Below are 27,961 nucleotides of genomic sequence, written 5' to 3' on the forward strand. Positions count from 1 at the left end.
GCCCTGGGAGTGTTTGATGGGACAGTGTAGAGTGAGATTTACTCTGTATCTAACCCGTGCTGTACCTGCCGTGGGAGTGTTTGATGGGAGAGTGTAGAGGGAGCTTTACTCTGTATCTAACCCGTTTTGTACCTGCACTGCGAGTGTTTGATGGGACAGTGTAAAGGGAGCTTTACTCTGTATCTAACCAGTGCGGTACCTGCCCTGGGAGTGTTTGATGGGAGAGTGCAGAGGGAGCTTTACTCTGTATCTAACCCATGCTGTACCTGCCTTGGGAGTGTTTGATGGGACAGCATAGAGGGAGCTTTACTCTGTCTCTAACCCATGCTGTACCTGCCCTGGGAGTGTCTGATGGGAAAGTGTAGAGGGAGCTTTACTCTGTACCTAACCCGTGCTGTACCGGCCCTGGGAGTGTTTGATGGGACAGTGTAGAGGGAGCTTTGCTCTGTATCTAACACGTGCTGTACCTGCCCTGTGAGTGTTTGATGGGACAGTGTAGAGGGAGCTTTACTCTCTATATAACCTGTGCTGTACCTGTCCTGGGAGTGTTTGATGGGCCAGTGTAGAGGGAGATTTACTCTGTGTCTAACCCGTGCTGTACCTGCCCCGGGAGTGTTTGATGGGACAGTGCAGAGCGAGCTTTACTCTGTATCTAACCCGTGCTGTACCTGTCCTGGGAGTGTTTGATGGGACAGTGTAGAGGGAACTTTACTCTGTATCTAACCCCGTGCTGTACCTGGCCTGGGAGTGTTTGATGGCACAGTGTAGAGGGAGCTTTACTCTGTATCTAACCCGTGCTGTACCTGCCCTGGGAGTGTTTGATGGCACAGTGTAGAGGGAGCTTTACTCTGTATCTAACCCGTGCTGTACTTGCCCTGGGAGTGTTTGATGGGACAGTGTAGAGGGAGCTTTACTCTGTATCTAACGTGTGCTGCATCTGCCCTTGGAGTGTTTGATGGGACAGCGTAGAGGGAGCTTTACTCTGTATCTAACCTGTGCTGTTCCTGCCCTGGGAGTGGTTGATGGGACAGTGTAGAGGGAGCTTTACTCTGTATCTAACCCGTGCTGTACCTGCCCTGGGAGTGTTTGACGGGACAGTGTAGAGGGAGCTTTACTCTGTATCTAACCCGTTTTGTACCTGCACTGCGAGTGTTTGATGGGACAGTGTAGAGGGTGCGTTACTCTGTACCTAACCCTGTGCTGTACCTGCCCAGGGAATGTTTGATGGGACAGTGTAGAGGTAGCTTTACTCTTTATCACAGCAGTGCTGTACCTGCCCTGGGAGTGTTTGATGGGACAGTGTAGAGGGAGCTTTACTCAGTATCTAACCCGTGCGGTACCTGCCCTGGGAGTGTTTGATGGGACAGTGTAGAAGGAGCTTTACTCTATATCTAACCCGTGCTGTACCTGCCGTGGGAGTGTTTGATGGGACAGCATAGAGGGAGCTTTACTCTGTCGCCAACCCATGCTGTACCTGCCCTGGGAGTGTCTGATGGGAAAGTGTAGAGGGAGCTTTATTCTGTACCTAACCCGTGCTGTACCGGCCCTGTGAGTGTTTGATGGGACAGTGTAGAGGGCCCTTTACTCTGTATCTAACCCGTGCTGTACCGGCCCTGGGAGTGTTTGATGGGATAGTTTAGAGGAAGCTTTACTCTGTATCTTACCCGTGCTGTACCTGCCCTGGGAGTGTTTGATGGGACAGTGTAGAGGGAGCTTTACTCTGTATCTCAGCAGTGCTGTACCTGACCTGGGAGTGTTTGATGGGACAGTGTAGAGGGAGCTTTACTCAGTATCTAACCCGTGCTGTACCTACCGTGGGAGTGTATAATGTAACAGTGTAGAGGGTGCTTTACTCTGTATCTAACCGATGCTGTGCCTGCCCTGCGAGTGTTTGATGGGACAGTGTAGAGGGAGCTTTACTCTGTATCTAACCCGTGCTATACCTGCCCTGGGAGTGTTTGATGGGACAGTGTAGAGGGAACTTTACTCTGTATCTAACCCGTGCTGTACCTGCCCTGTGAGTGTTTGATGGGACAGTGTAGAGGGAGCTTTACTCTCTATATAACCTGTGCTGTACCTGTCCTGGGAGTGTTTGATGGGCCAGTGTAGAGGGAGATTTACTCTGTGTCTAACCCGTGCTGGACCTGCCCCGGGAGTGTTTGATGGGACAGTGTAGAGGGAGCTTTACTCAGTATCTAACCCGTGCGGTACCTGCCCTGGGAGTGTTTGATGGGACAGTGTAGAAGGAGCTTTACTCAGTATCTAACCCGTGCGGTACCTGCCCTGGGAGTGTTTGATGGGACAGTGTAGAGGGAACTTTACTCTGTATCTAACCCATGCTGTACCTGCCGTGGGAGTGTTTGATGGGACAGCATAGAGGGATCTTTACTCTGTCTCTAACCCATGCTGTACCTGCCCTGGGAGTGTCTGATGGGAAACTGTAGAGGGAGCTTTATTCTGTACCTAACCCGTGCTGTACCGGCCCTGTGAGTGTTTGATGGGACAGTGTAGAGGGCGCTTTACTCTGTATCTAATCCGTGCTGTACCGGCCCTGGGAGTGTTTGAAAGGGACAGTGTAGAGGGAGCTTTACTCTGTATCTAACCTGTGCTGTAACTGCCCTGGGAGTGTTTGTTGGGACAGTGTAGAGGGAGCTTTACTCTGTATCTAACGTGTGCTGCATCTGCCCTGGGAGTGTTTGATGGGACAGTGTAGAGGGAGCTTTACTCTGTATCTAACCCGTGCTGTACCTGCCCCGGGAGTGTTTGATGGGACAGTGTAGAGGGAGCTTTACTCTGTATCTCAGCAGTGCTGTACCTGCCCTGGGAGTGTTTGATGGGACAGTGTTGAGGGAGCTTTACTCAGTATGTAACCCGTGCGGTACCTGCCCTGGGAGTGATTGATGGGAAAGTGTAGAAGGAGCTTTACTCTATATCTAACCCGTGCTGTACCTGCCGTGGGATTGTTTGATGGGACAGTGTAGAGGGAGCTTTACTCTGTATCTAACCCATGCTGTACCTGCCCTGGGAGTGTTTGATGGGACAGCATAGAGGGAGCTTTACTCTGTCTCTAACCCATGCTGTACCTGCCCTGGGAGTGTCTGATGGGAAAGTTTAGAGGGAGCTTCACTCTGTACCTACCCCGTGCTGTAACAGCCCTGGGAGTGTTTGATGGGACAGTCTAGAGGGAGCTTTACTCTGTATCTAACCCGTGCTGTACCTGCCCTGGGAGTGTTTGATGGGACAGTGTAGAGGGAGCTTTACTCTGTATCTAACCCGTGCTGTACCTGCCCTGGGAGTGTTTGATGGGACAGTGTAGAGGTAGCTTTACTCTGTATCTAACCCGTGCTGTACCTGCCCTGTGAGTGTTTGATGGGACAGTGTAGAGGGAGCTTTACTCTCTATCTAACCTGTGCTGTACCTGTCCAGAGAGTGTTTGATGGGCCAGTGTAGAGGGAGATTTACTCTGTGTCTAACCAGTGCTGTACCTGCCCCGGGAGTGTTTGATGGGACAGTGCAGAGCGAGCTTTACTCTCTATCTAACCTGTGCTGTACCTGGCCTGGGAGTGTTTGATGGCACAGTGTAGAGGGAGCTTTACTCTGTATCTTACCCGTGCTGTACCTGCCCTGGGAGTGTTTGATGGCACAGTGTAGAGGGAGCTTTACTCTGTTTCTAACCCGTGCTGTACCTGCCCTGGGAGTGTTTGATGGGACAGTGTAGCGGGAGCTTTACTCTGTATCTAACCCGTGCTGTACCTGCCCTGGGAGTGTTTGATGGGACAGTGTAGAGGTAGCTTTACTCTGTATCTAACGTGTGCTGCATCTGCCCTGGGAGTGTTTGATGGGACAGTTTAGAGGGAGCTTTACTCTGTATCTAACCTGTGCTGTACCTGCCCTGGGAGTGTTTGATGGGACAGTGTAGAGTGAGCTTTACTCTGTATCTAACCCGTGCTGTACCTGCCGTGGGAGTGTTTGATGGGAGAGTGTAGAGGGAGCTTTACTCTGTATCTAACCCGTTTTGTACCTGCACTGCGAGTGTTTGATGGGACAGTGTAGAGGGAGCTTTACTCTGTATCTAACCCGTGCTGTACCTGCCCTGGGAGTGTTTGATGGGACAGTGTAGAAGGAGCTTTACTCTATATCTAACCCGTGCTGTACCTGCCGTGGGAGTGTTTGATGGGAGAGTGTAGAGGGAGATTTACTCTGTATCTAACCCATGCTGTACCTGCCTTGGGAGTGTTTGATGGGACAGCATAGAGGGAGTGTTACTCTGTCTCTAACCCATGCTGTACCTGCCCTGGGAGTGTCTGATGGGAAAGTATAGAGGGAGCTTTACTCTGCACCTAACCCGTGCTGTTCCGGCCCTGGGAGTGTTTGATGGGACAGTGTAGAGGGAGCTTTACTCTGTATCTAACCCGTGCTGTACCTGCCCTGGGAGTGTTTGATACACTCAGCTCCATGGAGGAATCCATTGAGTCGAATTGTTTCTGGGACAACTTGAAAACACTACACAAAAAACAACACGACGATTTGTCCATTCAAAATGGGGACACATGGGTAAACCACTTTGAAAAATTATACCAGAAAAACACACTTGGACCAGAGCAACACCAAATACGCAAAAAACTTGAAAAGCTTGAAATGGCCATAAAAGATAACCAAAACCCGCTAGACGCCATAATAACAGAAAAAGAACTTCTTGAAAAACTCAAGGACCTGCGACCAGGAAAAGCTTGCGGGACAGACGGCATACTAAACGAGATGATTAAACACGCAGACGACAAACTGAAACTGGCTATCCTAAAACTCTTCAACTTGGTTCTGAGTGTCGGTTATTTCCCTGACATCTGGAACAAAGGACTCATAACACCCATATACAAAAGTGGGGACAAAATCGACCCAAACAACTATCGAGGCATCTGTGTAAACAGTAACCTGGGGAAGGTATTCTGTAGCATCATAAACTAAAGACTTATAAACTTCCTTGAAGAGCACAATGTCTTGAGTAAAAGCCAAATTGGATTCCTGCCAAACTATAGAACATCCGATCATATCTTCACCCTACAGACCCTAATTGACAAACACGTTCACCATAACAAAAGCAAAATCTACGCATGCTTTGTAGATTTCCAGAAGGCTTTCGACTCCATCTGGCATGACGGTTTATTCCTGAAACTTATCGAAAGCGGGGTAGGAGGTAAAACATATGATGTAATTAAATCAATGTATACAAACAATAAATGTGCAGTTAAAATTGGAGACAAACAAATAAAATACTTCCCACAGGGGCGGGGGGTGACACAGGGCTCGCCAATCTCACCGACACTCTTTAATATTTACATTAATGGATTGGCAAAACTACTTGAACAATCTACAGCACCCGGCCTCACCCTATATGAATCCAAGGTTAAATTCCTCCTCTATGCCGACGACCTGGTTCTGCTGTCACCAACTAAGGAGGGTCTACAGCAGAACCTGGACCTGCTGGAGTCGTACTGCCAGACTTGGGCCCTGACAATAAATCCCCAAAAAACCAAAGTCCTTGTGTTCCAGCAAAGATCCAAACAACATGGACCCACAATAAATTTCACAGTAGGAACAACCAAAATTGAACAAACCACTCACTACACATACTTGGGCTTAAAAATCAGTTCTACGGGAAACTTCAAACTGGCTGTGAATGAACTGAAAGAGAAAGCAAGAAGGGCTTTCTATGCCATCAAAAAATCAATCCAAATAGAAATCCCAATTAGCATTTGGCTCAAAATTTTCAAATCAGTAATTGAACCAATTGCACTCTATGGCAGTGAGGTCTGGGGACCACTAACACAACAAGATTTTGCAAAATGGGACAAACACCCAATTGAGATCCTACATGCGGAATTCTGTAAAAGTATCCTCCGGACTCAAAGGAAAACAGTAAACAACGCATGCAGGGCGGAACTAGGCCAATACCCATTAATAATCACTATCCAAAAAAGAGCCACCAAATTTTGGAATCACCTACAAATGAGCAACCCCCAATGCTATCACTACGACGCCCTGAAATGCCAAGAGCTGACCATAAAGAAGAATACCCTCAGTCAACTAGTCCTGGGACTCAATAAAGTAACTAATAACAATACTAACAATAACCAGCCCCAGGACAGTGACAGGGTAACACAAAGAATTCGACCCAACACAATCGTCGCTAAGCAAAAGGAAAAATATCTGTCATATTGGGCAGAAACAACAAAAACCCAAAGCAAACTCAATTGCTACTTGGCCCTAAACAGACAATACAACATAGCTGATTACCTGACCATGGTAAAGGATAACAAACTGAGAAGAACCTTGACAAGGTACAGACTTAGCGAACATAGCCTAGCGATCGAAAAAGGCAGACACAGGCAGACCAGGCTGCCAAGAGAAGACAGGATATGCTCTCACTGCAGTCAGGGAGTAGTTGAGACAGAGATGCACTTCCTCACAGCCTGTGGAAAATATCAGGGCATCAGAGAGAATTTCTATCAAAAATTCTCACAAATATGCCCTGAATTCAGAAATCTGACTGACAACCAAAAACTCCCATTCCTACTGGGGGAGGAGAGAAGCTGTGTAACACTGGCGGCACACTATGTTACAGCTTGCCATGAACAGAGGGACAACCAGTAAACTAAGACAAGAGTATATATAAACAAGGCGAAAATATATTTATAAACTCAGGGATATACCTGTTTATACACTGTATGAATGGAACCGCGTTTATGTGTTCAACCATAAATGTATTTTGATGCTTTGGCAACATAAGATGGACCTTATCATGCCAATAAAGCGATTTGTATTGTATTGTATTGACAGTGTAGAGGGAGCTTTACTCTGTATCTAATCCGTGCTGTACCTGCCCTGGGAGTGTTGGATGGGACAGTGTAGAGGGAGCTTTACTCTCTATATAACCTGTGCTGTACCTGTCCTGGGAGTGTTTGATGGGCCAGTGTAGAGGGAGATTTACTCTGTATCTAACCCGTGCTGTACCTGCCCCGGGAGTGTTTGATGGGACAGTGCAGAGCGAGCTTTACTCTGTATCTAACCCGTGTTGTACCTGTCCTGGGAGTGTTTGATGGGACAGTGTAGAGGGAACTTTACTCTGTATCTAACCCCGTGCTGTTCCTGGCCTGGGAGTGTTTGATGGCACAGTATAGAGGGAGCTTTACTCTGTATCTAACCCGTGCTGTACCTGCCCTGGGAGTGTTTGATGGCACAGTGTATAGGGAGCTTTACTCTGTATCTAACCCGTGCTGTACTTGCCGTGGGAGTGTTTGATGGGACAGTGTAGAGGGAGCTTTACTCTGTATCTAACGTGTGCTGCATCTGCCCTTGGAGTGTTTGATTGGACAGTGTAGAGGGAGCTTTACTCTGTATCTAACCTTTGCTGTACCTGCCCTGGGAGTGGTTGATGGGAGAGTGTAGAGGGAGCTTTACTCTGTATCTAACCCGTGCTGTACCTGCCCTGGGAGTGTTTGACGGGACAGTGTAGAGGGAGCTTTACTCTGTATCTAACCCGTTTTGTACCTGCACTGCGAGTGTTTGATGGGACAGTGTAGAGGGTGCGTTACTCTGTATCTAACCCTGTGCTATACCTGACCAGGGAATGTTTGATGGGACAGTGTGGAGGTAGCTTTACTCTTTATCACAGCAGTGCTGTACCTGCCCTGGGAGTGTTTGATGGGACAGTGTAGAGGGAGCTTTACTCAGTATCTAACCCGTGCGGTACCTGCCCTGGGAGTGTTTGATGGGACAGTGTAGAAGGAGCTTTACTCTATATCTAACCCGTGCTGTACCTGCCGTGGGAGTGTTTGATGGGACAGCATAGAGGGAGCTTTACTCTGTCTCTAAACCATGCTGTACCTGCCCTGGGCGTGTCTGATGGGAAAGTGTAGAGGGAGCTTTATTCTGTACCTAACCCGTGCTGTACCGGCCCTGTGAGTGTTTGATGGGACAGTGTAGAGGGCGCTTTACTCTGTATCTAACCCGTGCTGTACCGGCCCTGGGAGTGTTTGATGGGACAGTGTAGAGGGAGCTTTACTCTCTCTCTATCCCATGCTGTACCTGCCCAGGGAATGTTTGATGGGACAGTGTAGCGGTAGCTTTACTCTTTATCACAGCAGTGCTGTACCTGCCCTGGGAGTGTCTGATGGGACAGTGTAGAGGGAGCTTTACTCAGTATCTAACCCGTGCGGTACCTGCCCTGGGAGTGTTTGATGGGACAGTGTAGAAGGAGCTTTACTCTATATCTAAACCGTGCTGTACCTGCCGTGGAAGTGTTTGATGGGACAGTGTAGAGGGAACTTTACTCTGTCTCTAACCCATGCTGTAACTGCCCTGGGAGTGTCTGATGGGAAAGTGTAGAGGGAGCTTTACTCTGTACCTAACCCGTGCTGTACCGGCCCTGTGAGTGTTTGATGGGACAGTGTAGAGGGCACTTTACTCTGTATCTAACCCGTGCTGTACCGGCCCTGGGAGTGTTTGATGGGATAGTGTAGAGGAAGCTTTACTCTGTATCTTACCCGTGCTGTACCTGCCCTGGGAGTGTTTGATGGGACAGTGTAGAGGGAGCTTTACTCTGTATCTAACCCTTGCTGTACCTGCCCTGCGAGTGTTTGATGGGACAGTGTAGAGGGAGCTTTACTCTGTATCTCAGCAGTGCTGTACCTGACCTGGGAGTGTTTGATGGGACAGTGTAGAGGGAGCTTTACTCAGTATCTAACCCGTGCTGTACCTGCCGTGGGAGTGTATAATGTAACAGTGTAGTGGGAGCTTTACTCTGTATCTAACCGATGCTGTACCTGCCCTGGGAGTGTTTGATGGGACAGTGTAGAGGGAGCTTTAATCTCTCTCTATCCCATGCTGTACCTGCCCTGGGGGTGTCTGATGTGACAGTATAGATGGAGCTTTACTCTGTATCTATCCCGTTTTATACCTGCCCCGGGAGTGTCTGGTGGGACAGTGTAGAGGGTGCGTTACTCTGTATCTAGCCCTGTGGTGTACCTGCCCAGGGAATGTTTGATGGAACAGTGTAGAGGTAGCTTTACTCTTTATCACAGCAGTGCTGTACCTGCCCTGGGAGTTTTTGATGGGACAGTGTCGAGGGAGCTTTACTCAGTATCTAACCTGTGCTGTACCGGCCCTGGGAGTGCTTGATGGGAAAGTGCAGAGGGAGCTTTACTCTGTATCTAACCCGTGCTGTACCGGCCCTGGGAGTGTCTGATGGGGCAGCATAGAGGGAGCTTTACTCTCTATCTATCCCATTTTGTACCTGCCCTGGGAGTGTTTGGTGGAACAGTGTAGAGGGAGCTTTACTCTGTTTCTAACCCGTGCTGTACCTGCCCTGGGCGTGTTTGATGGGAGCGTGTAGAGGGAGCTTTACTCTGTATCTAACCCGTTTTGAACCTGCCCTGCGAGTGTTTGATGGGACAGTGTAGAGGGAGCTTTACTCTGTCTCTAACCCATGCTGTACCTGCCCTGGGAGTGTCTGACGGGACAGTATAGAGGGAGCTTTACTCTGTATCTCAGCAGTGCTGTACCTGCCCTGGGAGTGTTTGATGGGACAGTGTAGAGGGAGCTTTACTCTTTATCTAACCTGTGCTGTACCTGCCGTGGGAGTGTTTGATGGGACAGTGTAGAGGGAGCTTTACTCTGTATCTAACCCATGCTGTACCTGCCCTGGGAGTGTATGATGGGACAGTGTAGAGGGAGCTTTACTCTGTCTCTAACCCGTGCTGTATCTGCCCTGGGAGTGTCTGATGGGGCAGCATAGAGGGAGCTTTACTCTGTATCTATCCCATTTTGTACCTGCCCTGGGAGTGTTTGGTGGAACAGTGTAGAGGGAGCTTTACTCTGTATCTAACCCGTGCTGTACCTGCCCTGGGAGTGTTTGATGGGACAGTGTAGAGGGAACTTTACTCTGTACCTAACCTGTGCTGTTCCTGCCATGGGCCTGTTTGATGGGAGCGTGTAGAGGGAGATTTACTCTGTATCTAACCCGTGTAGTACCTGCCCTGCGAGTGTTTGAAGGGACAGTGTAGAGGGAGCTTTACTCTGTATCTAACCCTTGCTGTACCTGCCCTGGGAGTGTTTGATGGGACAGTGTAGAGGGAGCTTTACTCTGTATCTCAGCAGTGCTGTACCTGCCCTGGGAGTGTTTGATGGGACAGTGTAGAGCGAGCTTTACTCAGTATCTAACCCGTGCGGTACATGCCCTGGGAGTGTTTGATGGGACAGTGTAGAGGGAGCTCTACTCTGTATCTAATCCATGCTGTACCAGCCGTGGGAGTGTTTGATGGGACAGTTTAGAGGGAGCTTTACTCTGTCTCTAACCCATGCTGTACCTGCCCTGGGAATGTTTGATGGGACAGTTTAGAGGGAGCTTTACTCTGTATCTAACCCGTGCTGTACTGGCCCTGGGAGTGTTTGATGGGACAGTGGAGAGGGAGCTTTACTCTGTATCTAACCCGTGCTGTACCTGCCCTGGGAGTGTTTGATGGGACAGTGGAGAGGGAGCTTTACTCTGTATCTTACCCGTGCTGTACCTGCCCTGGGAGTGTTTGATGGGACAGTGTAGAGGGAGCTTTACTCTGTGTAATGAAATCTGTTTGTCTTGATCCTGTGTTTCCTTTATTCGTTTTGCACTCATGATTATTACCCTCCCCCACACTGTGTAATGTTTTCACTTCCTCTTTCCTGACTAACCTGGGAGTTTCCAGGTCTTGGCTCTTGGCTCCGCCCCTGACTTCTCTTACTTAAAGATCCCAGGATGTGTATGACTTATTCCTGTGAACCAGTTGGCGTGTTGAGATGTTAGCTCTGAGCTTAGTAATTAAAAGCCAACTTGTTTAAGTCTATAACTTCTAGCTTTGTGGTTATTGAAGGCACATCAATTTTAATCACTAAAGAATACTAGGATGGATCGACTCCTTATACCAGAGCGTCTGGACTTGGATCCACATTCTGCTGAAGCATCAAATCAATTTGGACACTGGCTCAAATGCTTCGAACTCTTTGCGGGGGCCTCATCCGCTAGCGAGGTAGATAAACTGAGTCTACTGACTACTCGTGTTAGTCATCGGATTTATTCGTTCATCCGGGACGCCAGCTCTTACACGGAGGCCATCACTATCCTGAAGGCCTAATACCAGAGGCCGGTAAACGAAGTGTACGCCAGACATCTGCTGGCTACACGCAGGCAGCGACCTGAGGAATCAATGGACGATTTCTTACAGGGCCTAAAGGACTTGGTCCGGGACTGTAACTGCAAGGCCGTGACGGCCAACGTGTACTCTGACGAATTGGTCCGCGATTCCTTCATCACGGGCCTCAAATCGAATTATATCCGGCAGAGACTGCTGGAGAAGGAGGTCCTGGACTTAAAAAAGGCAGCGGCCACTGCGCGATCGCTGGACGTGGCCCAGAAAAACTCTGACTCTTATTCTTTCGGCCATGCGGCCCTCACCGCCTCGTGCGCGCCGAGCGGGCCGCCATCTTGGAATCAGCCATCTTCCCCATCCAGGTCTCAGACCAGCTCTACGCCGCCGGAGTCCCCAGACAGAAGTCCACCCAGGAGTCCTACTACAGCGGCAATGTCTCGAGGCCCGAAATGCTACTTCTGCGGCCAGGCCAAGCACCCCAGACAACGATGCCCAGCGAAGGACGCTACATGCTTCAAATGTAAGAAAAAGGGGCATTTTAGCAAAGTCTGCAGGGGGAATCCGATTTCCAACTCCGTCACTGCCTCGTGCGTGCCGTGCGATCCGCCATCTTGGGATCCGCCATCTTTTCCCGACTCAACGGCCGCCCAGGGCCCAACAGTGGCTTCGATCACGGTGGATCAATCTAGGCCACACCCGTTGACAAAATCCATGATGGATATACAGGTAAACGGGAATTTAACGAAATGTTTAATTGACTGTGGGAGTACCGAGAGTTTCATCCACCCTAGCCTGGTACGGCGGCACTCATTAACGGTAACCCCTACACAGAGCAGAATTGCTATGGCTGCTAAGCCCCACACTTCGGACATTTTGGGCTGCTGTGTGGTAACACTAACTGTAAAAGGCACGGATTACAAGGATTTTAAACTCCTCGTGATGCCAGAACTCTGTGTTAATGTAATCTTGGGCCTGGGCTTCCAGTGCCACCACGAAAGTGTCACGCTAGCATATGGCAGGTCCCAGCCGCCACTCACAGCCTGTGGCCTATCAACCTTAAAAATCAGCCCGCCCTCTTTATTCGCTAATCTCGCTCCGAACTGTAGGCCCATAGCGACCAAAAGTAGACGGTACAGTCTGGAAGACAGATACTTTATCAAGGCAGAAGTGGACAGACTCCTGCGGGAAGGCATTATTGAATGGAATACCAGTCCGTGGCGTGCCCAAGTAGTCATAGTTAAAAATAGCGAAAAGAAACGGATGGTAATTGACTACAGCCAGACTGTTAATATTTATACCCAGCTGGACGCCTACCCTTTACCCCGCATATCAGAAATGGTCAACCAGATTACGCAGTACCGAGTCTTCTCGACTATCGACCTCAAATCCGCGTATCACCAGCTCCCCATTAGAACGGAGGACCGCCCATACACCGCCTTTGAGGCGAACGGGCGCCTCTACCATTTTCTCAGAGTGCCCTTCGGGGTAACAAATGGGGTCTCGGTCTTCCAACGTGAGATGGACCGCATGGTTGACGAGAATAAACTATAAGCTACCTACCCCTATCTGGACAATGTCACTATCTGCGGGCACAACCAGCAAGACCACGATCTAAATTTTGCGAGATTTTAAAAAACTGCCCTAAAGCTGAATCTAACCTACAACGAAGACAAATGTGTCTTCAACACAACCCGTCTCTGTATCCTCGGCTGTGTGGTGGAAGATGGGGTAATTGGACCGGACCCTGACCGATTACGCCCCCTAAAGGAACTGCCCCTGCCACACAATCCCAAAGCTTTAAAAAGGTGCCTGGGATTTTTTTCGTATTATGCCCAATGGGTGCCCAATTACTCTGATAAGGCCCGACCCCTCATTAAATTGATGTCCTTCCCACTATCAGCTGAAGCTCAGGAGGCTTTCACCAGTATCAAACAGGACATTGAAAGGGCTGCAGTGTGTGCAGTGGATGAACGCATTCCCTTTCAAGTTGAAAGCGATGCGTCAGACTTTGCCTTAGCTGCGACCCTCAATCAGGCTGGGAGACCTGTGGCCTTCTTCTCCCGAACCCTTCAGGGACCTGAAATCAGGCACTCTTCTGTCGAGAAGGAGGCACAGGCTATAGTGGAGGCAGTGCAGCACTGGAGACACTACCTAGCTGGCAAACGTTTCACCCTGCTCACCGACCAGCGGTCGGTGGCTTTCATGTTTAATAACAAACAAAGGGGGAAAATCAAGAATGACAAAATACTCAGGTGGAGGATCGAACTATCCATGTTCGACTATGATATTATGTACAGGCCGGGAGCCCTTAATGAACCCCCAGACGCCCTATCGCGGGGAATGTGTGCCAGCATTCATACGGACAAATTACAGGGTCTCCACAACGACGTCTGTCACCCAGGGGTCACCCGACTATACCATTTTATAAAGTCCTGCAATCTGCCCCACTCCATCGAGGAGGTCAGGGCAATGACCAGAGCCTGCCGCATCTGTGCGGAATGCAAGCCTCGTTTCTACAGGCCTGACCGTGCACACCTTATCAAAGCCACACGGCCATTCGAGCGCCTAAGTCTGGACTTCAAGTGACCCCTTCCCTCTGCCGACCGTAACGTATACTTCCTCAATATCATTGATGAATATTCCCGCTTCCCCTTCGCCATTCCCTGCCCAGACATGACCAGTGCCACGGTCATCAAGTGTCTCTGTAATCTATTCTGCATGTTTGGCATGCCGAACTACATACACAGCGATAGGGGGACGTCATTCATGAGTGACGAACTGTGCCAGTTCTTGCTCTCGAAGGGGATAGCCACTAGCAGAACCACTAGCTACATCCCCCGGGGTAATGGGCAAGTGGAAAGGGAGAATGCTACCGTTTGGAAGGCTGTCACGTTAGCCTTAAAGTCAAAAGGCCTTCCGACCTCCCGCTGGCAGGAAGTCCTCCCAGACGTGCTCCACTCCATAAGGTCTCTGTTATGTACAGCCACTAACGCTAACCCTCACGAAAAGATGTTCGTTTTCCCCCGGAAATCCACCTTGGGCATATCTCTACCCGCGTGGCTGACGTCTCCGGGGACAGTACTATTGCGGAAGCACGTGAGAGGCCATAAAATGGACCCCCTTGTGGAAAAGGTACAGCTCCTCCATGCAAACCCTCAGTACGCCTATATCGAATACTCTGACGGGCGAGAGGACACTGTTTCCATAAAAGACCTCGCTCCCTCGGGGAGCGGAGAGAACGATGAGAGACTACCCGATGAAGACCTACACTACAAAGAGACAGGACGCCCAGAGGTATCAATACCCAACTTTAACCTGGAGGACACTGCAGATAACCTGGAAGACACTGCGGAGGTCCGGACAGTGGAGGAACCAGGATCCACTCCCCTAAAGGCACCCCAACCGGCTTTGCGCCGATCACTGAGAACTGCAAAACCTCCTGACAGACTCACTTATACCAACTCTTAAGAAACATCACCCCGATGGACTAAATCTAAAGAAGGGGTGAATGTAATGAAATCTGTTTGTCTTGATCCTGTATTTCCTGTATTCGTTTTGCACTCATGTATATTACCCTCCCCCACACTGTGTATAGTTTCACTTCCTCTTTCCTGACTAACCTGGAAGTTTCCAGGTCTTGGCTCTTGGCTCCGCCCCTGATTTCTCTTACATAAAGATCCCAAGATCTGTATGATTCATTCCTGTGAACCAGTCGGCGTGTTGAGGTGTTAGCTCTGATCTTAGTGATTAAAAGCCAACTTGCTTAAGTCTATAACTTCTAGTTTTGTGGTTATTGAAGGCACATCACTCTGTATCTAACATGTGCTGTATCTGCCCTGGGAGTGTTTGATGGGATAGTGTAGAGGGAGCTTTACTCTGTATCTAACCCGTGTTGTACCTGCCGTGGGAGTGTATGATGGGACAGTGTAGAGGGAACTTTACTCTGTTTCTAACCCGTGCTGTACCTGCCCTGGGAGTGTCTGATGGGGTAGTATAGAGGGAGCTTTACTCTGTATCTACCCCATTTTGTACCTGCCCTCGGAGTGTTTGGTGGAAAAGTGAAGATGGAGCTTTACTCTGTATCTAACCTGTGCTGTACCTGCCCTGGGCGTGTTTGATGGGAGCGTGTAGAGGGAGCTTTACTCTGTATCTAACCTTTGCTGTACCTGCCCTGGGAGTGTTTGATGGGACAGTGTAGAGGTAGCTTTACACTGTATCTCAGCAGTGCTGTACCTGCCCTGGGAGTGTTTGGTGGGACAGTGTAGAGGGAGCTTTACTCTGTATCTAACCCTGTGCTGTACCTGCCCTGGGAATGTTTGATGGGACAGTTTAGAGGGAGCTTTACTCTGTATCTAACCCATTTTGTACCTACTCTGGGAGTGTTTAGTGGGACAGTGTAGAGGGAGCTTTACTCTGTATCTAACCCGTGCTGTACCTGCCCTGGGAGTGTTTGATGGGACAGTGTAGAGGGAGCTTTACTCTGTATCTAACCCGTGCTGTACCTGCCCTGCGAGTGTTTGATAGGGACAGTGTAGAGGGAGCTTTACTCTATCTCTAACCCGTGCTGTACCTGCCCTGGGAGTGTCTGATGGGGCAGCATAGAGGGAGCTTTACTCTCTATCTATCCCATTTTGTACCTGCCCTGGGAGTGTTTGGTGGAACAGTGTAGAGGGAGCTTTACTCTGTTTCTAACCCGTGCTGTACCTGCCCTGGGCGTGTTTGATGGGAGCGTGTAGAGGGAGCTTTACTCTGTATCTAACCCGTTTTGAACGTGCCCTGCGAGTGTTTGATGGGACAGTGTAGAGGGAGCTTTACTCTGTCTCTAACCCATGCTGTACCTGCCCTGGGAGTGTCTGACGGGACAGTATAGAGGGAGCTTTACTCTATATCTCAGCAGTGCTGTACCTGCCCTGGGAGTGTTTGATGGGACAGTGTAGAGGGAGCTTTACTCTTTATCTAACCTGTGCTGTACCTGCCGTGGGAGTGTTTGATGGGACAGTGTAGAGGGAGCTTTACTCTGTATCTAACCCATGCTGTACCTGCCCTGGGAGTGTATGATGGGACAGTGTAGAGGGAGCTTTACTCTGTCTCTAACCCATGCTGTACCTGCCCTGGGAGTGTCTGACGGGACAGTATAGAGGGAGCTTTACTCTGTATCTAACCCTGTGCGGTACCTGCCCTGGGAATGTTTGATGGGACAGTTTAGAGGGAGCATTACTCTGCATCTAACGTGTGCTGTATCTGCCCTGGGAGTGTTTGATGGGAGAGTGTAGAGGGAGCTTTACTCTGTATCTAACGCGTGTTGCACCTGCCGTGGCAGTGTTTGATGGGACAGTATAGAGGGATCTTTACTCTGTATCTAACCCGTGCTGTTCCGGCCCTGGGAGTGTTTGATGGGACAGTGTAGAGGGAGCTTTACTCTGTATCTAACGTGTGCTGTATCTGCCCTGGGAGTGTTTGATGGGAGAGTGTAGAGGGAGCTTTACTCTCTATCTAACCCGTGTTGTACCTGCCGTGGGAGTGTTTGATGGGACAGTGTAGAGGGAGCTTTAATCTCTCTCTACCCCGTGCTGTACCTGCCCTGGGGGTGCCTGATGGGACATTATAGAGGGTGCTTTACTCTGTATCTATCCCATTTTGTACCTGCCCTGGCAGTGTTTGGTGGAACAGTGTAGAGGGAGCTTTACTCTGTATCTAACCTGTGCTGTACCTGCCCTGGGCGTGTTTGATGGGAAAGTGTAGAGGGAGCTTTACTCTGTATCTAACCCGTGTTGTACATGCCCTGCGAGTGTTTGATGGGACAGTGTAGACGGAGCTTTACTCTGTATCTAACGTGTGCTGTATCTGCCGTGCGAGTGTTTGATGGGAGAGTGTAGAGGGAGATTTACTCTGTATCTTACCCGTGCTGTACCTGCCCTGGGAGTGTCTGATGGAGCAGTATAGAGGGAGCTTTACTCTGTATCTATCCCAATTTGTACCTGCCCTCGGAGTATTTGGTCGAACAGTGTAGAGGGAACTTTACTCTGTATCTAACCTGTGCTGTACCTGCCCTGGGCGTGTTTGATGGGAGCGTGTAGAGGGAGATTTACTCTGTATCTAACCCGTGTTGTACCTGCCCTGCGAGTGTTTGATGGGAGAGTGTAGAGGGAGATTTACTCTGCATCTAACCCGTGCTGTACCGGCTCTGGGAGTGTTTGATGGGACAGTGGAAAGGTAGCTTTAATCTGAATCTAACCCGTGCTGTACCGGCCCTGGGAGTGTTTGATGGGACAGTGTAGAGGGAGCTTTACTCTGTATCTAACCCATGCTGGACCGGCCCTGGGACTGTTTGATGGGACAGTGTAGAGGGAGCTTTATTCTGTATCTTACCCGTGCTGTACCTGCCCTGGGAGTGTTTGATGGGACAGTGTAGAGGGAGCTTTACTCTGTATCTAACGTGTGCTGTATCTGCCCTGGGAGTGTTTGATGGGACAGTAGAGGGAGCTTTACTCTGTATCTCAGCAGTGCTGCACCTGCCCTGGGAGTGTTTGATGGGACAGTGTAGAGGGAGCTTTACTCAGTATCTAACCCGTGCTATACCGGCCCTGGGAGTGTTTGATGGGACAGTGTAGAGGGAGCTTTACTCTGTATCTAACCCGTGCTGTCCCGGCCCTGGGAGTGTTTGATGGGACAGTGTTGAGGGAGCTTTACTCTGTATGTTACACGTGCTGTACCTGCCCTGGGAGTGTTTGATGGGACAGTGTAGAGGGAGGTTTACTCTGTATCTAACGTGTGCTGTATCTGCCCTGGGAGTGTTTGATGGGGTAGTATAGAGGGAGCTTTACTCTGTAGCTATCCCATTTTTTTCCTGCCCTCGGAGTGTTTGGTGTAACAGTGTAGATGGAGCTTTACCCTGTATCTAACCTGTGCCGTACCTGCCCTGGGCGTGTTTGATGGGAGTGTGTAGAGGGAGTTTTACTCTGTATCTAACCTTTGCTGTACCTGCCCTGGGACTGTTTGATAGGACAGTGTAGAGGTAGCTTTACTCTGTATCTCAGCAGTGCTGTACCTGCCCTGGGAGTGTTTGATGGGACAGTGTAGAGGGAGCTTTACTTTGTATCTAACCCGTGCTGTCCCTGCCCTGGGAGTGTTTGATGGGACAGTGTAGAGGGAGCTTTACACTGTATCTAACCCGTTTTGTACCTGCCCTGGGAGTGTTTGGTGGGACAGTGTAGAGGGAGATTTACTCTGTATCTAACCCGTGCTGTACCTGCCCTGGGAGTGTTTGATGGGACAGAGTAGAGGGAGCTTTACTCTGTATCTAACCCGTGCTGTACCTGCCCTGGGAGTGTTTGATGGGGACAGATTAGAGGGAGCTTTACTCTGTATCTAACCCGTGCTGTACCTGCCCTGGGAGTGTTTGGTGGAACAGTGTAGAGGGAGCTTTACTCTGTTTCTAACCCGTGCTGTACCTGCCCTGCGAGTGTTTGGTGGGACAGTGTAGAGGGAGCTTTACTATGTATCTAACCCTGTGCTGTACCTGCCCTGGGAATGTTTGATGGGACAGTTTAGAAGGAACATTACTCTGTATCTAACGTGTGCTGTATCTGCCCTGGGAGTGTTTGATGGGAGAGTGTAGAGGGAGCTTTACTCTGTATCTAACCCGTGTTGTATCTGCCGTGGCAGTGTTTGATGGGACAGTGTAGAGGGAGCTTTACTCTGTATCTCAGCAGTCCTTCACCTGCCCTGGGAGTGTTTGATGGGACAGTGCAGAGGGAGCTTTACTCAATATCTAACATGTGCTGTACCGGCCCTGGGAGTGTTTGATGGGACAGTGGAGAGGGAGCTTTACTCTGTACCTAACCCGTGCTGTACCTGCCCTGGGAGTGTTTGATGGGACAGTGTAGAGGGAGCTGTACTCCGTATCTTACCCGTGCTGTACCTGCCCTGGGAGTGTTTGATGGGACAGTGTAGAGGGAGCTTTACTCTGGCTCTAACCCATGCTGTACCTGCCCTGGGAGTGTCTGATGGAGCAGTATAGAGGGAGCTTTACTCTGTATCTATCCCATTTTGTACCTGCCCTGGGAGTGTTTGGTCGAACAGTGTAGAGGGAACTTTACTCTGTATCTAACCTGTGCTGTACCTGTCCTGGGCGTGTTTGATGGGAGCGTGTAGAGGGAGCTTTACTCCGTATCTCATCAGTGCTGTACCTGCCCTGGAAGTGTTTGATGGGACAGTGTAGAAGGAGCTTTACTCAGTATCTAACCCTTGCTGTACCTGCCCTGGGAGTGTTTGATGGGACAGTGTAGAGGGAGCTTTACTCCGTATCTCATCAGTGCTGTACCTGCCCTGGAAGTGTTTGATGGGACAGTGTAGAAGGAGCTTTACTCAGTATCTAACCCTTGCTGTACCTGCCCTGGGAGTGTTTGATGGGACAGTGTAGAGGGAGCTTTACTCTGTATCTAACCCGTGCTGTACCTGCCCTGTTAGTGTTTGATGGGACAGTGTAGAAGGAGCTTTACTCAGTATCTACCCCGTGAGGTACCTGCCCTGGGAGTGTTTGATGGGACAATGTAGAGGGAGCTTTACTCTGTATCTAACCCGTGCTGTACCTGCCGTGGGAGTGTTTGATGGGACAGTGTAGAGGGAGCTTTCTCTGTATCTAACGCATGCTGTACCTGCCCTGGGAGTGTTTGATGGGACATGTAGTGATCAATAGCATGTCATTCTGTGGCGGACACTAGGTGGAGCAGTAGAGCTGTATATAGCTGTATGTATAAGACTGCATTACCCATGAGGCTAAGCTACCCACAAGGCAGTCAAGATGGCAGCCTGCACACAGGAGCACACATGGAAGCCTCTACAGATACCGTACCTAGAGAACGTGTACTGAATAAATAACCACGTAGAAGCTAGCTGTGTTCATAATAAGAATGTCTAGTTATTAATGAACATAACATGGTACCAGGGTGGTGAAGATCTGCTGAAAATTGTGAAAAGCGACATGGAGAATGTGAAGCCACCAGGAGGTTTGAATCTCGAGGGAAATGTCGACTACAATTGGCGGATTTTTAAACAACAATTCGAACTCTACATTGCAGCCATCGGATTCGGTACGAAGCCAGACGCAAGGAAGATAGCGTTGCTGCTTACGGTTGCAGGCCCACAGGTGATAGAGGTATTTAATACATTTGTATTTAATCCAGCGGAGAACACAGAAAAATTAGAAGATGTGCTAAAAAAATTTGATGCACATTGCTCTCCCAAAAAGAATGAGGCATATGAAAGATACATCTTCCGTTCTCGGACACAGCAACAAAATGAGACTTTTGTTAGCTTTATAACTGATCTGAAACTGAAAGCACAGACATGTAATTTCTCTGAGCTCAAAGCAACCATGATTCGTGACCAGATTGTGCTTAGTATTCATGATAAAAAAGTCAGGGAACGTCTGTTGAGAGAAATCGAACTAAATTTGGAAAATGCTGTGACAATATGCAAAGCCAGCGAGCTAGCTCGAAAGCACGCGAAGACTTTCAGTGAAATCAATAATGATGCGAATGTAATGAGTGATAATGCTGCTGTCGGTGCTGTGTCCTACAAGGGGAAGAAACGTGGGCAGAACAGAAATGAAAAGCAATCGGAGGATGAAATTTTTAATTGTAAACGCTGTGGTTACAAACACCAGTTCAGACAATGCCCAGCATTTGGAAAAATGCGCACAAAGTGTAATGGAAAGAATCACTTTGCCAAACAATGCTTTTCAAAAGTAAAAACGACGAAAGGGCAACGAGTTAATGTGATTGAGGACACTGATGTAAGTGAGACATTTTTTGTACGAATGGTGTCATGTGACGATAGCAAAAAAGATACAGAAAATGTGCAGCCCTCAGAAATAGACAATGCTGAACATAAAGTTAATGCAGTAAAAGAGGACAAATGGATGGTCCCACTGCAGATAAATGGAGCATTAGTTACATTGAAACTGGACACTGGGGCAAAAGCAAACTTAATCAGTCTGAGTGACATTAACAATATGAAAGAAAAGCCCAAAATACAGAAAAAGTCAGTACTACTGAAGGACAATAATGGACAGAAAATAGATAGCTTAGGTGTATGCAGACTTAAAGTGACAGTCAAAGACAAAGTGCATCATCTCATGTTTTCTGTTGTGGCTGAAAGGCTTGATTCACTACTGGGTGACAAAGCTTGTGAGGAGTTAGAACTGGTCAAAAGAGTCTACCGTATAAACTGTGCCATAAGTGTTGTGTATGTAATATGTGTGCTACTTTGAACCTATGGACAGGACTGCACTACTTGTTGGGCGTAGTGATACGCAGTACCACTCCTGGCCATAGGGGTATAAATAGTACTGTGGGTACTGATCCCCCTCAGTTCCCGCCTGTGGGCATGAAGTAAAGACCTACGTATAGTCCCTACCTCCAACCAGTAAAGACCTGTTTTATTGTTACTGATTAAGTCTGAGTATTAATTACTTGAACAACTCACAGATTTAACACTGGCGACGAGTCTGATTCGGACCCTGCGGCAGCCACTCCACGGCAGCTTCGTCCACAGCCAGGACGTTGCAGAGAGGTTTCCACCCTCTCCACCCCACTGGAAGACATCCTGACCTCAGAGCCTCCATCGGCGACCGTCAGCTTCTTCTCCAGCTTGGTGGTGGGTAAGCCGTTGTCTGAGCCGGGCAGCGACGCGACAGGCAGTCGACCGCGTTGGCCGCACGAACGGGGCTGGGGGAGCTGGAGGAATAGGGCGCGAGAGCCGCTTCGAGCGGGAGGCGTTTCAACGGAGCGATCACATCTCCTGATAAGAGCCGAGAGCCGCTTCGCGATCCAGTGATCGCATCCGCTGATAAGAGCCGCACTCGGGCGATCGCGGCGAAGATAAGGGCCGCACTCGGGGGCTGAAGGGAGACGGCGTTGGGGGACGGGTGAAGACCGCCAAGCGCGGGAAAACTGCCATTTTGTGGGCGGAGGACGACGGCAAGAGCGGGAAGCCGCCATCTTTGATAACAAGTAAAGAAAATAAAATCTGAGAAATTGCAAATCTACAATGCCTAAACACGGGAATATTAGCACCTTTGATAGTGACCTCGAAGATTGGGCCATATATGTTGAAAGAGTAAAAAAAATTATTGTAAGGCCAATAAAATTCGTGACCAAGATAAAGCTCTAACATTATTAAATTTAATGGGTGCGAAGACATACGGGCAATTGAAACACCTGTTATCACCAGATGAACCGGCGGATAAGACGTTCGATGAGATTGTTACTGTCCTGAAAGATCATCTAAACCCCACGCCGCTGATGCTAGCGGAACGATTTAAATTTTATGACAGAAGACAGCTACAGCATGAAAGCAATGCTGATTATTTGCTGGAATTGCGTAAATTAGCGAAATATTGCCAGTTTGGAACGGGACTGACAGAGGCACTTCGAGACAAATTTGTGTGTGGTTTATTTAAACAGGATACACAAAAGCGACTGCTCGAGGAGAATGAGCTGACGCTTGAGAAGGCGGTCACTATGGCAGCAGCACACGAAGCCGCAGCGAGAGGCACGGCAGTAATGCAGCTACGGTCACCGGAGCTCAGTGCACACAAATTGGGTGTGAGTTCTGGCAAATGTTATCGTTGTGGAAAGACAACGCATGATCAGAACCAGTGTTGGTTTAAAAACCAAGAATGTAGAACTTGTGGTAGGCTTGGACATATAGCTAGAGTATGCAGGTCAGCGAAGAAGACCAGCAACAAGAAGTCACCGCAAGGAAAATACGCAAAGGTACACAAGGTGACCGAACAGGAGTCTGATTCAGACGCTAGCAGTAATGAACTGGCTAGCTTAAGAGTACTCAACGCTGGTAAGGGTGCAGACCTCCAGACAATTTGGGTCACTCTTCAGATAGAAGGAGTCCAAGTAAAACTGGAATTGGACACTGGATCGGCATTGACGGTCATAAATAAGAAAGATTACGGAAAGTTATTCCAACATATTCCCCTACAGGATACGGGGATTATATTGAAAACATACACGGGGCAAAGAGTGTACCCCATCGGGAAAATAGAGGTTGCAGTGGTCCACAAGGGCGAAGACAGTCAAATAATGGACTTATATGTGATATCTGAAGGAGGTCCTCCACTACTAGGACGGGAGTGGATTAGGAAAATGAATATGGACTGGCATTTCCTACAAACAATAATGAGTGAGAACTCGGTGAAGATAGTCGGCCCAGACTCTGGAACGGATGATGGTAAGCCCAACTCAGGTGCAAAAGACAAAGTTTCAGCACAGAATTCCACTGAGCAACAACAACATAGTTTAACTGTGGATTCTGAGTCTGGCAAGTCTACTGATGTGCCCATTTCTGAGGGACACCGGGCTCGAACTCAACTCCATTTCAAACTACAACAGCAATTAGAACAAATGCTTCGCCGTTTTGAGCAAGAGTTGAATGCAACGAAAGAGTTCTTTGATATAGAGTTGGAGAATCTGGAAAGACAACAGAAGCAGCTGATGGAGAAAATGGAGCAGGAGCACACAAAACGTCTGATGTCAGAGGAGTTAACGGTCAGCCAACTCCTGCATATGCTGAAGGACAGGACTCTGAAATGGGAAAAACTTGAACACGAACTTCAATATTCAAACGAAAGGGGTTCGGAGCTCTCAAAGGTTATTGGAAGAGCTGAGGTGGCAACACAGACTGAGATGACTGCAACAGAGCAGCCCTTGGATGCCAAAAGTACGCTGACTCACGTCAACGTAGAACAACAGACCGCTGAAACAGCTGCTCCGGTAGAGGGATTGAATAGTCCGATCAATCAATCTCCAAAAGAAGTTGAAGTAGTAAAATCTCAAATGAGGTCATTAGTAAACGACTTGCTGAAAGCCCAGAAAAAGCTGGATGAAGAGGTACGCATGAAGAAGTCTCTTCAGGAAAGTTGTCTGGACTTGGAACAAAAGCTGGCTAACGCCCAGCTGGGTATGGAGGAAATAGAAGACCCTCTCGCTGGCCTAGATCAGGACGACACCGAATATTACTATGTCCTGTCCTGCCCAACTTGTAACTTCGACTCCCACCATACAGAAATCATGGAGGAGCACCGAAAGTCTACGGAACATCGGGAGAAGGTGGCTCTACTACGGAAAAAGGAGGGAGAGAAGGAGGAACTGCGCATGCAGCTGGCAGCTGACAGTGGAGCCCAGAGAGTCTCCAAGAAGCAGAAAAGGAAAAGTCGAAACAGAAGATGACCCATCTGAACCATTATTACCTCTACCAGATCACACACGTGGTCCCTCCGAACGGAGCCAATTCAGTTCGGAAGTTCAAACTGTTAAATCCATGGAAGGACTATTGAATGAGTCACTCCAGCAACGTGAACCGACTCCACCACAGAGATTGAATCTGTGAACTGTTTTCCGCAGAGACTGAATCTGTGATCTGTTTTGACATGAAGTTATCTATGTATCTATGTTATTCTGTTATGTAAACCTGAAGTTATATATGTATATATGTTATTACGTTATGTTAAATGGGGAGATGACTGTAAAGCTAGGAAGGGAGGAATGTTGTGTATGTAATATGTGTGCTACTTTGAACCTATGGACAGGACTGCACTACTTGTTGGGCGTAGTGATACGCAGTACCACTCCTGGCCATAGGGGTATAAATAGTACTGTGGGTACTGATCCCCCTCAGTTCCCGCCTGTGGGCATGAAGTAAAGACCTACGTATAGTCCCTACCTCCAACCAGTAAAGACCTGTTTTATTGTTACTGATTAAGTCTGAGTATTAATTACTTGAACAACTCACAGATTTAACAATAAGCAGACCAGATGACTCAGGTGATGAAGCAGAGAGCCCATCAAGGATGAAAAGGCCAATGGGTATCCATGTCTTCAAAAAGCCTAGTTTCTCCAAGAAGAAAGAAAAAGACTTTAAGGTCAAAGAAAAGCAGTGGAAAGAGAAAAAGAAAAAGAAGAAGCCTGCACCAGAGCAGGAAGCAGTTCCGGTGGATACTCCTTCTTCCCTCAGGCCAATCTTTGGTGTTCCATTAGCCGAGGCTGCTGAGAGGACTATGCTGTATGATGGGATCCAGCTGCCAGCAGTTTTTCGAGAGTGCATTGACTACATTGAGAGTTATGGCATGAAGAGTGAAGGAAACACTGAAACCCTCTCCAAGCAAAGATCGCAAGGAGACCTCGATCTATACAAGAGCAGATTGATGACAATGCCGCAACTGCATCTTGTCATTCACCGCCAGAACAATCTCATGAAGACACATCAGACTTACCCGTGTTGAGAAGATCCACATGTGAAGTAAAAGAGCCTGATAGACTTAATCTTTGAGTGCAATGTAAAGCTTTGAAAATGTGTTGACTGTTTTGAAAATGTTTATGTTTATAGAGCACTAACAAAAGTGTTACTGATATTATCTTTATTGTTTTCTTGAAAGTTGAGTGATATTGATTTTGTTAAACCTCCAAAGAAAGGGGGATGTAATGATCAATAACATGTCATTCTGTGGTGGACACTAGGTGGAGCAGTAGAGCTGTATTAGCTATATGTATAAGACTACATTACCCATGAGGCTAGGCTACCCACAAGGCAGTCAAGATGGCAGCCTGCACACAGGAGCACACATGGAAGCCTCTACAGATACTGTACCTAGAGAACGTGTACTGAATAAATAACTAGCTAGAAGCTAGTTGTGTTCATAATAAGAATGTCTAGTTATTAATGAACATAACAGGACAGTGTAGAGGGAGCTTTACTCTGTATCTAACCCGTGCTGTACCTGCCCTGGGAGTGTCTGATGGGACAGTATAGAGGGAGCTTTACTCTGTATCTATCCTGTTTTGTACCTGCCCTGGGGGTGTTTGGTGGGACAGTGTAGAGGGAGCTTTACTCTGTATCTAACCCATGCTGTACCTGCCCTGGGAGTGTTTGATGGGACAGTGTAGAGGGAGCTTTACTCTGTATCTAACCCGTGCTGTACCTGCCCTGGGAGTGTTTGATGGAACAGTGTAGAGGGAGCTTTACTCTGTATCTAACCTGTGCTGTACCTGCCCTGGGAGTGTTTGATGGGACAGTATAGAGGGAGCTTTACTCTGTATCTAACCTGTGCTGTACCTGCCCTGGGAGTGTTTGATGGGACAGTGTAGAGGGAGCTTTACTCTGTATCTAACCCGTGCTGTACCTGCCCTGGGAGCGTTTGATGGGTCAGTGTAGAGGGAGCTTTACTCTGTATCTAACTCGTGCTGTACCTGCCCTGGGAGTGTTTGATGAGACAGTATAGAGGGAGCTTTACTCTGTATCTAACCTGTGCTGTACCTGCCCTGGGAGTGTTTGATGGGGCAGCATAGATGGAGCTTTACTCTGTATCTAACCTGTGCTGTACCTGCCCTGGGAGTGTTTGATGAGACAGTATAGAGGGAGCTTTACTCTGTATCTAACCTGTGCTGTACCTGCCCTGGGTGTGTTTGATGGGACAGTATAGATGGAGCTTTACTCTGTATCTAACCTGTGCTGTACCTGCCCTGGGAGTGTTTGATGGAACAGTGTTGAGGGAGCTTTACTCTGTATCTAACCCGTGCTGGGTGATTGATCTTTTAAAAAGGATTTGGTGAAGTACCACATAATTGACTTGTTCGCAAAATTAAAGCCCCTTGGATTAAGGGCCAGGGGCAGTGTGGATACAGAATTAACTAAGGGACTGAAAGCTGAGAGCAGTGGTGAACAGGTGTTGTTCAGACTGGAGGGAGGTATCCAGTGGTGTCCCCCAGGGGGCGGTATTAGGACCACTGCTCTTTTTGATTTATATTAATGACCTGGACTTGGGTATACAGGGCATCATTTCAAAGTTTGCAGATGAAAAGATCTCGAAAATGGAGTAAACAGTGAGGAGGATAGTAACAGAGATCAGGAGGACAGAGACAGACTGGTGAAATGGACAGACACATGGCGGGTGAAATTTAACACACAGAAGTGTGAAGTGATACATTTTGGTGGGACGAACGAGGAGAGGCAATATGAACTGAATGGTGCAATTTTAAAGAGGGTGCAGGAACAGAGAGACCTGGGGGTGTTCGTACTCAAGTCTTTGGCAAGTTGCCAAGTTGAGAAGGCTGTTAAAAAAGCATATGGGATCCTTGACTTTATGAATAGAGACATGGGGGGGGTGGTGAAATTCACCAGGGGAGGGAATGCAAAACGGATGGTGTCGCCTCTGGCACCCGTTATTTGTCCCGCCCAATTTTCAGTTCCATTGACCTGAATAAAACTTAATATCGGGCAGAGCCTATAATGGGCACCAGACGCGATACTGTCAGTCTTGCCACCCTGCCCAAGTCGAATTTCATCTCCATAGAGTACAACAGCAAGGGAGTCCTGCTGATCCTTTATAAAACACCGGTTAGGCCCCAGCTGGAGTATTGTGTCCAATTCTAGGCACCGCACTTTAGGAAGGATGTCCAGGGCCTTGGAGAGGGTGCAGAGGAGATTTACTGGAATGGTTCCAGGGATGAGGGACTTCAGTTGCGTGGAGAGACTGGAGAAGCTGGGATTGTTCTCCTCAGAGCAGAGAAGGTTCAGAGGAGATTTGATAGAGGTGTTCAAAAATCATGAAGGGTTTTGATAGAGTAAATTAGGAGAAACTGTTCCCATTGGCAGGAGTGTCGGTAACCAGATTTAAGGTAATTGGCAAAAGAACCAGAGGGGAGATGAGGTGTTTTTTAACGCAATGAGTTGTTGTGATCTGGAATGCGCTGCCTGAAAGGGTGGTG

General features: G+C 48.4%; 1 protein-coding gene across 2 annotated transcripts in view; it reads left to right on the forward strand.

The window, feature by feature from the left end:
- Nucleotides 1–27,961, forward strand: part of LOC147109756 (B-cell antigen receptor complex-associated protein alpha chain-like) — an 80,401-nt gene that overhangs the window by 32,792 nt on the left and 19,648 nt on the right. Inside the window, exon 2 of one of the 2 annotated variants that reach the window (XM_086003875.1) lies at nucleotides 20,128–20,337. The exons of the other annotated variant lie outside the window; for it this stretch is intronic. The gene's annotated coding sequence lies outside the window, so the exon portion shown is untranslated. The remainder of the gene's footprint in view (nucleotides 1–20,127; nucleotides 20,338–27,961) is intronic. 2 annotated transcript variants of the gene reach the window in all.

The sequence above is a fragment of the Somniosus microcephalus genome, chromosome 12 (assembly GCF_052327205.1).
Source record: "Somniosus microcephalus isolate GS21.2 chromosome 12, FLI_Smic_1.0, whole genome shotgun sequence".
In the NCBI taxonomy this organism is placed as follows: domain Eukaryota; kingdom Metazoa; phylum Chordata; class Chondrichthyes; order Squaliformes; family Somniosidae; genus Somniosus; species Somniosus microcephalus.